Below are 12,598 nucleotides of genomic sequence, written 5' to 3' on the forward strand. Positions count from 1 at the left end.
TTTGCTCTGCTGTGAAGAAAAGACATTAATGCCTGCAAAGTGCCCTGGGATCTATGGATGAAAGTCCAGCGATGGAAGGAGTTATTCTATTTCAGAGAGGAAAAAGCAGATAGATACACTTGCGTAAATTCATCTCACATGTGTGTTCTGCTTCAGTGAAGGTGAACGAGAGTGGTTACTGGAGTGGGATGCTGTTTGCAGGCTTGTTCTGACCTGGAAGCAATAATATTGGGAGTATTGCTATTCAGAACACATGGAGACTCACTGCCCTGATCAATTTCCCTTTTTATTCATAGCTGAATTCCACTTGCAATGCATGTGCCAAGCATTCTTGTTGGCAGGTAGGGAAATAAAGATTGCTTAATTTGTGCTTTTAAAATGAACCTGAGAAAAAAATTAAGTCCTACATATTTCATAAATGTATTTAAGCCAGTATATTTCCATAAGCCTTATTTCGCTTGTTGCTGAGAGACAATAAGAAGCATTGTGAAAGCTGCAGAAGGTACGTGAGAACTACTTTTCCTTCTTTACCTTGACCTCTGCGACAGTCCTTTATCGCATTGCTTCTGATCTGGGCAAAGACCATGTCAGGTACCCTGCATTCAGGACCATGAAGACCATCTGCTATGCCATTTCCCCTAAATTCCTTTTACAAATACAAGGACATGAACTAGATGTCCCTATTTCCCTCTAGAAAATACTAGATGTCTAGTCTTTTACCCTATTTCCTGATTGAGTTCTGTTTTGGATAATATTAATACCCAACAGCAAGCTTCAAATAAACTTTATCAAAGAAAAGTTTGACAACAAATCGTGCTTTAATCCAAAATTTATTATTTTCTTCAGTAGTGACATATGATCTTGGATTCCCAAAAATTACAAATATTTCCATTAAACATTATAAATTATTCAAGACAAGGGTGAGGAATATACCCAACATGCTTCCTTTTTCTGTCATTTCCTTTAGAGAAGGCTCCACCCACAGATCTTGTAAAACCGTCCAGATGAAAACTAATCAAACATTCTGTTTTCAAGAAGAATATGAGTCAAATGCTCTTAATGGCTCCCCATTGCCAATTAAATCACGGGCTTCTCGTTCATCCTGTTCCTTGTTCAGTTCCATAAAATGTAACTGTTAATCTTAACCTGTAAATTGATAATAGCTCATACTCATTGAGCATTTGCTGTATATCAGGTGCTGTATATCAGGTGTTTTACCTTTCCCAACTCAAATAATAATCCCAAGAACTCTACAAGGTAAATCCTGATAGTTTTCCGAATTACAAATGTAAATGAAGTTAGGGAAGACTGAGTAACTTTCTTAAAGTATCAGAGCTAGTGTTACCGAATCCAAGCTTGTACTGCTCGCCCCATGACAGGTCAATAAATCGAGAATTGTTGGGACAAGGAATAGTGACTTTATTTGAAAGCCAGCAGACCAGAAGATAGTGGTCTAGTGTCCCAAAGAACGATCTTGCCCTGGTTTGGGTGCTAGTTTTTTTACAGAACAAAGAGGGGGAGGTGAGGAGGTAAAGTTAAAAAGGCGATAAATTGTTGCAAATATCTCCTGGCTCCTGCCAGACTCTGGAAGGGATGTATTAATTTCTTCTTTCCTGCAGCCATTCACAGGTGGGCCTGGTCAGGATGTTTCCTGTGAGCTTAAACAGAGGTATTTTAGCTTGACTCTGAAGCATGGGAGGCAGGATTCCTGGACATGAGTCATTTGATATTTTAAGCTATAGGCAATGTCCCTTTAGTGATTAACTTGTAGCAAACACAATAGAATACAAAGGTTAAAGTAAAAGAAATGGGAGGAATTCCCTGGTGGTCCAGTGGTTAAGACTTGGGCTTTAACTGCTGTGGGCTGGGGATCAATCCCTGGTCAGGGAACTAAGATGCCACATGCTGCAGTGTGGCCAAAAAAATAAGTAAAAGAAATGGATCCAATATGGAGTCAAATTTGTTTTTCCCTATTACACTAGAGACATAGACAAGATACAAATGCAGGTCTGATTTCAGAATCCTTGTCTTAACCCCTACAGGGTGTTGTCTACCATCCAAACACCTCTGGAAACCAGACACTGTTTTAGTCCCTGTATTGATAGGTGCTACTTTCTGTCTTCCTTACTTCCCCTCACAGTCAGTTTCAAACTCTCACCTGCTGTAACGCATTCACTCTGAGTTCCTACAGCTATGCAACTTATTACTGAGCTTCTGTATTTCTTTGTAAATGTGTGAGGTAACAGTTTTTCCTTGTCTGGATCTGATCTCATTAAGAACTAACCTACTATATACCCACAAAAAACTTTTGTTTTTGTCCAAATGTTTTTTATCTTTAAATTGAGTAATATTACTGATAATTATAATGTGCCATTGCTTAAATAAATGAATTTTTATCAGAAAAGGGGAAGAAAAATAGAAACTTGGGAAAATCCAAACTAAATGATCTGGCTGGCAAAATTTAACCTCTGGATTCTTGGAAATCCTCCTTAACTGTCCAGTATCAAACAATCCTCTTTTCATTAGACAAATCAGCTCCTGGAAGGGTCTTTTATAACAGGCATGGTCCCCTTGAAGTAACCTGTTACAGAAATATTGTATTTGCAATTAACATTTTGCTGTAGTTTTGTGGAGGGGCATTGAAAACTCCTATTATAATTGTGGATTTAACTTTTCTCCTTGTAGTTTTATCCATTTTTTCTTTGTGTATTTTGAAGCTATGTTATTAGGTGCATAAACATTTAGGCTTATTTGTTAACCTGATTAATTTACTTTATCGTATGATGGAACACACTTTCTTATTCCTAGCAATATATCTTTGCTCTAAAATTTATTCTGTTTCATAGTGATAGAGCCCCTCCATCTTTGTTTTTTTTTTTTTTTTGACATCTTTATTGGAGTAAAATTGCTTTACAATGGTGTGTTAGTTTCTGCTGTATAACAAAGTGAATCAGCTATACGTATACATATATCTCCATATCTCTTCCCTCTTTCATCTCCCTCCCACTCTCCCTATCCAACCCCTCTAGGTGGACACAAAGTACCGAGCTGATCTCCCTGTGCTATGTGCCTGCTTCCCACTAGCTATCTGTTTTACACTTGGTAGTGTATATATGTCCATGCCGCTCTCTCACATCGTCCCAGCTTACCCTCCCCCCTCCCCATGTCCTCAAATCCATTCTCTACATCTGCCTCTTTATTCCTGTCCTTCCCCTAGGTTCTTCAGAACAATTTCTTTTTTTTTTTTAGATTCCATATATATGTGTTAGCATACGGTATTTGTTTTTCTCTTTCTGACTTACTTCACTCTGTATGACAGACTCTAGGTCCATCCACCTCACTACAAATAATTCAATTTCGTTTCCTTTTATGGCTGAGTAATATTCCATTGTATATATGTGCCACATCTTCTTTATCCATTCATCTGTCGATGGACACTTAGATTGTTTCCATGTCCTGGCTATTGTAAATAGAGCTGCAATGAACATTGTGGTACATGACTCTTTTTGAATTATAGTTTTCTCACGGTATATGCCCAATAGTGGGATTGCTGGGTCATATGGTAGTTCTATTTGTAGTTTTTTAAGGCACCTCCATGCTGTTCTCCATAGTGGCTGTATGAATTTACATTCCTACCAAAAGTGCAAGAGAGTTCCATTTTCTCCACACCCTCTCCAACATTTATTGTTTGTAGATTTTTTGATGATGGCCATTATGACCGGTGTGAGGTGATACCTCATTGTAGTTTTGATTTGCATTTCTCTAATGTTTAGTGATGTTGAGCATCCTTTCATGTGTATGTTGCCAATCTGTATATCTTCTATGGAGAAATGTCTGTTTAGGTCTTCCGCACATTTTTGGATTAGTTGTTTGTTTTTTTGATATTAGGCTGACTACATGAACTGCTTGTATATTTTGGAGATTAATGCTTTGTCAGTTGCTTCATTAGCAAATATTTTCTCCCATTCTGATGGTTGTCTTTTCATCTTGTTTATGGTTTCCTTTGCTGTGCAAAAGCTTTTAAGTTTCATTAAGTCCCCTTTGTTTATTTTTGTTTTTATTTCTATTTCTCTAGAACTTGGGTCAAAAAGGATCTTGCTGTGATTTATGTCATAGAGTATTCTGCCTATGTTTTCCTCTAAGAGTTTTAGAGTGTCTGGCCTTACATTTAGGTCTTTAATCCATTTTGAGTTTACTTTTGTGTATGGTATTAGGAAGTGTTCTAATTTCATTCTTTTACATATAGCTGTCCAGTATTCCCAGCACCACTTATTGAAGAGGCTGTCTTTTCTCCATTGTATATTCTTGCCTCCTTTATCAAAGATAAGGTGACCATATGTGTATGGGTTTATCTCTGGGCTTTCTATCCTGTTCCATTGATCTATATTTCTGTTTTTGTGCCAGTACCATAGTGTCTTGATTACTGTAGCTTTGTAGTATAGTCTGAAGTCAGGGAGCCTGATTCCTCCAGCTCCATTTTTCTTTCTCAAGATTGATTTGGCTATTCGGGATCTTTTGTGTTTTCATAAAAATTGTGAAATTTTTTGTTCTAGTTCTGTGAAAAATACCATTGGTAGTTTGATAGGGATTGCATTGAATCTGTAAGTTGCTTTGGGTAGTAGAGTCATTTTCACAATGTTGATTCTTCCAGCCCAAGAACATGATATATCTCTCCATCTGTTTGTATCATCTCTAAGTTTTTTTTTCAGTGTCTTACAGTTTTCTGCACACAGGTCTTTTGTCTCCTTATATAGGTTTATTCCCAAGTATTTTATTCTTTTTGTTGCAGTGGTAAATTGGAGTATTTCCTTAATTTCTCTTTCAGATTTTTCATCATTAGTGTGTATAAATGCAAGAGATTTCTGTGCATTAATTTTGTATACTGCTACTTTACCAAATTCATTGATTAGCTCTAGTAGTTTTATGGTAGCATCATTAGGATTCTCTAAGTATACTATCATGTGATCTGCAAACAGTGACAGTTTTACTTCCTCTTTTCCTATTTGGATTCCTTTTATTTCTTTTTCTTCTCTAATTGCTGTGACTAAAACTTCCAAAACTATGTTGAATAATAGTGGTGAGATTGAGCAACCTTGTCTTGTTCCTGATCTTAGTGGAAATGGTTTCAGTGTTTCACCATTGAGAATGACGTTGGCTGTGGGTTTGTCATATATGGCCTTTATTATGTTGAGGTAAGTTCCCTCTATGCCTACGTTCTGGAGGGTTTTTATCATAACTGGGTGTTGAATTTTGTCGAAAGCTTTTTCTGCATCTATTGAGATGATCATATGGTTTTTCTCCTTCAGTTTTTTAATATGGTGTAGCACATTGATTGATTTGCATATATTGAAGAATCCTTGCATTCCTGGGATAAACCCCACTTGATATAGTGTATGATCCTTTTTATGTGCTGTTGGATTCTGTTTGCTAGTATTTTGGTGAGGATTTTCACATCTATGTTCAGCATTGATATTGGCCTGTCGTTTTCTTGTGACATCATTGTCTGGTTTTTGTATCAGGGTGATGGTGGCCTCATAGAATGAGTTTGGAAGTGTTCCTCCCTCGCCTATATTTTGGAAGAGTTTGAGGATAGGTGTTCACTCTTCTTTAAATGTTTGATAGAATTTGCCTGTGAAGCTATCTGGTCCTGGGCTTTTGTTTGTCGGATGATTTTTAATCACAGTCTCAATTTCAGTGATTGTGATTTGTCAGTTTATATTTTCTATTTCTTCCTGGTTCAGTCTCGGAAGGTTGTGCTTTTCTAAGAATTTGTTCATTTCTTCCAGGTTGTCGATTTTATTGGCATACGGTTGCTTGTAGTAATCTCTCATGATCCATTGCATTTCTGCAGTGTCAGTTGTTACTTCTCCTTTTTCATTTCTAGTTCTATTATTTTGAGTCTTCTCCCTTTTTTGCTTGATGAGTCTGGCTAATGGTTTATCAATTTTGTTTATCTTCTCAAAGAACCAGCATTTAGTTTTATTGATCTTTTCTCTTGTTTCCTTTATTTCTTTTTCATTTATTTCTGATCTGATCATTATGATTTCTTTCCTTCTGCTAACTTTGGGGTTTTTTTTGTTATTCTTTCTCTAAATGCTTTAGGTGTAAGTTTAGGCTGTTTATTTCAGACTTTCCTTGTTTCTTGAGGTAGGATTCTATTGCTATAAACTTCCCTCAAAGAACTGCTTTCGCTGCATCCCATAGGTTTCGGGTCGTCGTTTTTTCATTGTCATTTGTTTCTAGGTGTTTTTTTATTTCCGCTTTGATTTCTTCAGTGATCTCTTGGTTATTTAGTAGTGTATTGTTTAGCGTCCATGTGTTTGTATTTTTTACAGATTTTTTTCCTGTAATTGATATGTAGTCTCATAGCATTGTGGTCAGAAAAGATTCTTGATAAGACTTCAATTTTCTTAAATTTCCCAAGGCTTGATTTGTGATTCAAGATATGATCTATCCTGGAGAATATTCCATGAGACTTGAAAAGAATGTGTATTCTATTGTTTTTGGATAGAATGTCCTGTAAATATCAATTAAGTCCATTTTATTTAATGTATCATTTAAAGCTTGTGTTTCTTTCTTTATTTTCGTTTTGGATGATCTGTCCATTGGTGAAATTGGGGTGTTAAAGTCCCTTACTATGATTGTGTTACTGTCGATTTCCCCTTTTATGGCTGTTAGCATTTGCCTTATGTATTGAGGTGCTCCTATGTTGGGTGCATAAATATTTCAATTGTTATATCTTCTTCTTTGATTGATCCCTTGATCATTATCTAGTGTCCTTCTTTGTGTCTTGTAATAGTCTTTACTTTAGTCTATTTTGTCTGATATGAGAATTGCTACGCCAGCTTTGTTTTGATTTCCATTTTCATGTAATATCTTTTTCCATCCCCTCACTTTCAGTCTGTATGTGTCCCTAGGTCTGAAGTGGGTCTCTTGTACACCGCATATATACAGGTCTTGTTTTTGTATCCATTCAGCCAGTCTATGTCTTTTGCTTGGAGCATTTAATCCATTTACATTTAAGGTAGTTATCGATACATATGTTCCTATTACCATTTTCTTAATTGTTTTGGGTTTGTTACTGTAGGTCTTTTCCTTCTCTTGTGTTTCTTGCCTATAGCAGTTCCTTTAGCATTTGTTGTAAAGTTGGTTTGATGGTGCTGAATTCTCTGAGCTTTTGCTTGTCTATAAAGATTTTGTTTCTCCACGGAATCTGAATGAGATCCTTGCTGGGTTGAGTAATCTTGGTTGTAATTTTTTCCCTTTCATCACTTTAAATATGTCCTGCCACTCCCTTCTGGCTTGCAGAGTTTCTGCTGAAAGGTCAGCTGTTAACCTTATGGGAATTCTCTTGTATGTTATTTGTTTCTTTTCCCTTGCTGCTTTTAATATTTTTTCTTTGTATTTAATTTTTGATAGTTTGATTAATATGTGTGTTGGCCTGTTTCTCTTTGGATTTATCCTGTATGGGACTCTCTGTGCTTCCTGGATTTGATTGACTATTTCCTTTCCCATATTAAGGAAGTTTTCAACTGTAGTCTCTTCAAATATTTTCTCTGTCCCTTTCTTTTCCTCTTCTTCTTCTGGGACACCTATAATTCGAATGTTGGTGCATTTAGTGTTGTCCCAGACATCTGTGAGCCTGTCCTCAATTCTTTTCATTCTTTTTTCTTTATTCTGATCCATGGTAGTTATTTCCACTATTTTATCTTCCAGGTCACTTATCCGTTCTTCTGCCTCAGTTATTCTGCTATTGTTTCCTTCCAGAGAATTTTAAATTTCATTTATTTTGTTGTTCATCATTGTTTGTTTGCTCTTTAGTTCTTCTAGGTTCTTGTTAAACGTTTCTTGTATTTTCTCCATTCTATTTCCAAGATTTTGGATCATCTTTAGTATCATTACTGTGAATTCTTTTTCAGGTCGACTGACTGTTTTCTCTTCATTTATTTGGTCTGGTAGGTTTTTACCTTGCTCCTTCATCTGCTCTGTGTTTCTCTGTCTTCTCATTTTGCATAACTTACTGTGTTTGGGGTCTCCTTTTTGCAGGCTACAGGTTCGTAGTTCCCATTGTTTTTGGTGTCTGCTCCCAGTGGGTAAGGTTTTTCAGTGGGTTGTGTAGGCTTCCTGGTGGAGCAGACTGGCACCTGTGTTCTGGTAGATGAGTCTGGACCTTGTCTTTCTGGTGAGGAGGACTGTGTCCGGTGGTGTGTTTTGGCGTGTCTGTGAACTTATTTTGATTTTAGGCAGCCTTTCTGCTAATGGGTAGGGTTGTGTTCCTATCTTGCTAGTTTTTTGGCATAGGGTGTCCAGCACTGGAGCTTGCTGGTCATTGAGTGGAGCTAGGTCTTAGCGTCGAGACGGCGATCACTGGGAGCACTCTCACTGATTGATATTACGTGTAGCCGGGAGGTCTCTGGTGGTCCAATGTCCTGAACTGGGCTGTCCCACCTCACACCCGGCCTCACACCCGGCCAGAGCACCAAGACCCTGTCATTCACACAGGTCAGAAGAAAAGCGGGGGAAAAAAAATGAAAGAAAGAAAAAAATAAAATATTTTAAGTTATTAAAATAAAAAATAAGAAAATATTATTAAAACTAAAAAAGTAATAAAGAAAAAAGAGAGAAAGAAGAGAGTTACCAAATCAATAAACAAATCCACCAAGGGTAACAAGCACTAAAATGTATAGTAAAAAAAAAAAAAAAAAAAAAAAAACCACATTGTTTTGGTATTTAAATGGTTGCTGTAGTATATATAGTATATTTCTTTAACTTATCACAGTCTACCTTCAATTGTTATTATATTATTTCATGCGTAGAATAAGACCTATCAATATTATATGTCATTTCTCCTCTCTTGGGCTTTAAGCTATCATTGTCAAATATTTTATTTATAAATTTTTTATAAACACCGAAAAACATAGCTATTGTCTTTTTGTAAAACAGTCCAGATACGTTCAAATAATAAAGAATATGTCTTATTCATCATTATAGTTACTATTTCTGGTGTTCATTCTATTTTGTAGACACATATATCTACCTGTTAATATTTTCCTTTTCTTCTGTGATATTCTTTATTTCTTATCATGTGGGTGTGCTGCTGTTAAGTTCTTTCAGCTTTTAATATTTGAAATCATCTCTATTTCACCTTTTTTTTTAAAAGGATATTTTCACTGGGTATAGAATTTTATTTTGAAAAGTTTTAAATTTTCTTTCAGAAATTTCAAGTCGTTGCTCCATTGTATTCTCAATTGCTTATTTCGAATGAGAATTCTTCTGCCATCCTAGTATTCATTCTTCTGTACAGAAATATGTCTTTTCTCTCTGGATGCTTTTAACATTTTTCACTTTTTTCCTGGTTTTGAAAAATGTGATTATGTTGAGCCTTGGTGTAATTGTCTTCATCTTACTTGTGCTTGAGGTTTTGGAGGGTGAGGGTGGGAATCTGTGGATTTATAGTTTTCAGGAAATTTGGAATATTTTCACCCATTATATTTTCAAATATTCCCTCCCCTTTCTTCAGAGACTCCAATCACACAATTGTCCACTGTGTCTTTTCTACTTTTTGAATATCTGGTATACAGTTATAACTGTCTTAATGCACTGTTCTGCCAATTCTATCATCTGTGTCAATTCTGTGTTGGTTGACTTCCTCATTTTTGGCTGTGTTTTGTCACTTCTTTGCATGTCTAAAAATCTTTGATTGTATGTTGGATGTCATTAATTTTCCCTTGTTTGTGGATTTTTGTATTTTTATAAATATTCTTGAATTTGGTTCTGAAATGCAGTTATGTTACTTGGAATCAGATTTATACTTTTATTTCTTTTTTTTTTTTTTATTATTATTTTTTTTTATTTTTTAATTAATTAATTTATTTATTTTTGGCTGTGTTGGGTCTTCGTTTCTGTGCGAGGGCTTTCTCTAGTTGTGGCAAGCAGGGGCCACTCCTCATCGCGGTGCGCGGGCCTCTCACTATCGCGGCCTCTATTGTTGCGGAGCACAGGCTCCAGACGCGCAGGCTCAGCAATTGTGGCACACGGGCCCAGCCGCTCTGCGGCATGTGGGATCCTCCCAGACCAGGGCTCGAGCCCGTGTCCCCTGCATTGGCAGGCAGACTCTCAACCACTGCGCCACCAGGGAAGCCCTATACTTTTATTTCTTGATAAAATGATGAAAATCATTTGTTAGGCAAATGTAAAATAGTGCTCAATCTATGGCTAATTATTCTCTAGTGAAGCAAAGCTCCCTGAATTCTCTACTCAGTGTCCCAAGAGCTTTTCTAATTTTGTTGGTAAGAACAGGCACTATTCCTGTTCTATATGAATGTTAGGCATTGTTTCCTTTAGTTATTGCAGGTGGTTCTTTCTTGGCCTGGAATAGATGCCTCACACACATGCACTACCGATCAGTATGCTGAAATTTTGAAGGGCTCCCTCTGCAGATCTCTGGGGGGATTCCTTTGCATAGTCTTGAGCACTCGGCATGGGCCAAGCCAAGACTGTGGCTAGAGGTCTTCCAGTTTTCTGTGTTCCTTAAAAGTATTTTAACTTTGCTGACTTCCCCAACACAGCAGTTCTCCATCCCACTCCCCAATCTATCTTAACTTTTCCTGTGTGCTTCCAAAGCATCCATCTTGTGTCCACTCCTGTTAAGAAGCTCAATACTATCTTATAAAAGTATCTGTTCATTTGTCTGTCTCCCTTGAGGGAAAAATAGTTGATTTGTACATTTCTATATCCCTAGTACATAGTAGGAGTTAACAGTATTTGCTGTTGGATGAATGAGACCAAATTCTCAATCATTTCTGTAACTCAGATATAGGAGTACAGTATTGGAATCTGAAAGGCTAATGAAAGAAACAGGTGTACCTGGAAGTTTCAAACAAGATTCCAATAATGAGATTCAAGTACCAGATATTGTGAGTAAATGAATCAGCTTCCTCTCCTAGGCGGTTCAGGTTTTATATACTAGTAATATCAAATATTAAATAAATATATTGTATTTTATGTTCAGAAGTAACTGAGAGTTAAAAAAAAAAAAATCCCTCTCCTCTTTACCAAAGTAACCATGGTCTTTCTTTGATGCAGTTGAACTGCATTCTCTGTGGGCTCCTAAATTATGTTGTATGATTTCCAAAAGGTCTTTGCTCATAAGATAAGCCTTAACCCCAAGAACTAGATTATTCTGCACATGGGGGCTGAGGAAATGTGAGTAGAAGAGTAGTAGAAATACGAATTTTTTATAAGCCTTTCTGTCTTCTGACCAAGGCTATCCTTTAAGGTTTAGACCTTGTGCTGTTATCAGCTCTAGAGAATTGTTGATCCTTTTTTTTTTTTTTCTGATAACACATGGGCCATAATTTTATTTTTTGAAATCTCCTGGTTTTTAAAAGGCTCTGAAGCTTTTGTCAAAAACCGAGTTCAGGTTGACTCTACTCTTCTCCCTGTGGCTGTTTCTAGTTCTGTGAAACGCTTGTTCTTTGTGCTCAGAATATTCTCTCTTTGAAAGAATACTCTGCCTCCTTCCTTAAATACTTAGCCTGGAAGCAGTTATTTGGCTATCATCTCCCCTGAGTATGTTCCCTTTCAAGAAGGAATCTAATGATTGTTAAAGGTCTTGGCACTTGTTCTATGGGGGGTGGGGGGTGGGAAATAGTCTACTACAACGTTATTATCTCACTTGATAGCTATGTAGTTTTTGCCATTCCTGGAAAACATGTTTTTAAACTTGATTTGGGAAATAAAAGCAGATTAAATGGACACAGATTTCAGGTAGTTTAAAGTCACTTTATATGGGTTAAGAAAGGCTAATATTCAAACATACTCTTAAATCAGGATTAAGACCCAAACTTCAAGATGCTCATTTGATTGTGGCTGTTTCTCAATTTGTTCAATATCATTAGGTGAGCTTAGTGACAGATTCTGAAGTAGAAATCTGAACAGGTAATGAGTAACATCCAATCATGTAAGCCAATTGTTTTAGAGAAAAGATTAATTAAAAGAAGTGGTAACTAAATTTAAATCAAGCAAGGCCAAGCCTCTATCCTGAGTTTAAACCCCTGACCCATTTTTTTCCACCTGGATACAATATAGAAATTTGAATTGGATAAATATCTCCACCAGAAAATAATGAGTTAAGAATTTCATTTAGAGCTTTGAACTAAATCTTTTCACAATAACAGATGTTCTTTACTGAAACAAGCTCATTTCACCCAGTGTATTTAATCACACCAATTTTCAGGAATGAGAGTAAATATGTTTTATAAGTGAGAGGGCTGGGGACAGTGCATGGAGGAAAGTGCATCCCATAACTTCCTCTCCCTTTATACACATTTATATATTGCACATTCTCCCCATTTATGTTTTCACAGGCACACAGATGATTGCAAATACATACCCAGGGTGGTCCTTGTCAGGACTGGGGTCCAACTTTGCAGCACATTTCTGCAGTGACTGTGACAAGCTTTGATAAATAACCCAGTTGACAACTAAATTTATCTTGGAGCAGAGAATAGAATTGATGGAGAAGGTGCTTTTTCTCTGCCTATCAAAAAATTCACCTTCATACCCAGGACAAAGTTTAAAAAGGAGGCTTTTGGAT

At 36.6% G+C, this 12,598-nt stretch overlaps 1 protein-coding gene across 1 annotated transcript in view; it reads left to right on the top strand.

The window, feature by feature from the left end:
• ZNF804B (zinc finger protein 804B) overlaps window positions 1-12,598 on the top strand; it is a 507,161-nt gene that overhangs the window by 484,734 nt on the left and 9,829 nt on the right. The window lies entirely within an intron of this gene.

Source organism: Balaenoptera ricei, chromosome 9, assembly GCF_028023285.1.
Source record: "Balaenoptera ricei isolate mBalRic1 chromosome 9, mBalRic1.hap2, whole genome shotgun sequence".
Classification (NCBI taxonomy): Eukaryota; Metazoa; Chordata; class Mammalia; order Artiodactyla; family Balaenopteridae; genus Balaenoptera; species Balaenoptera ricei.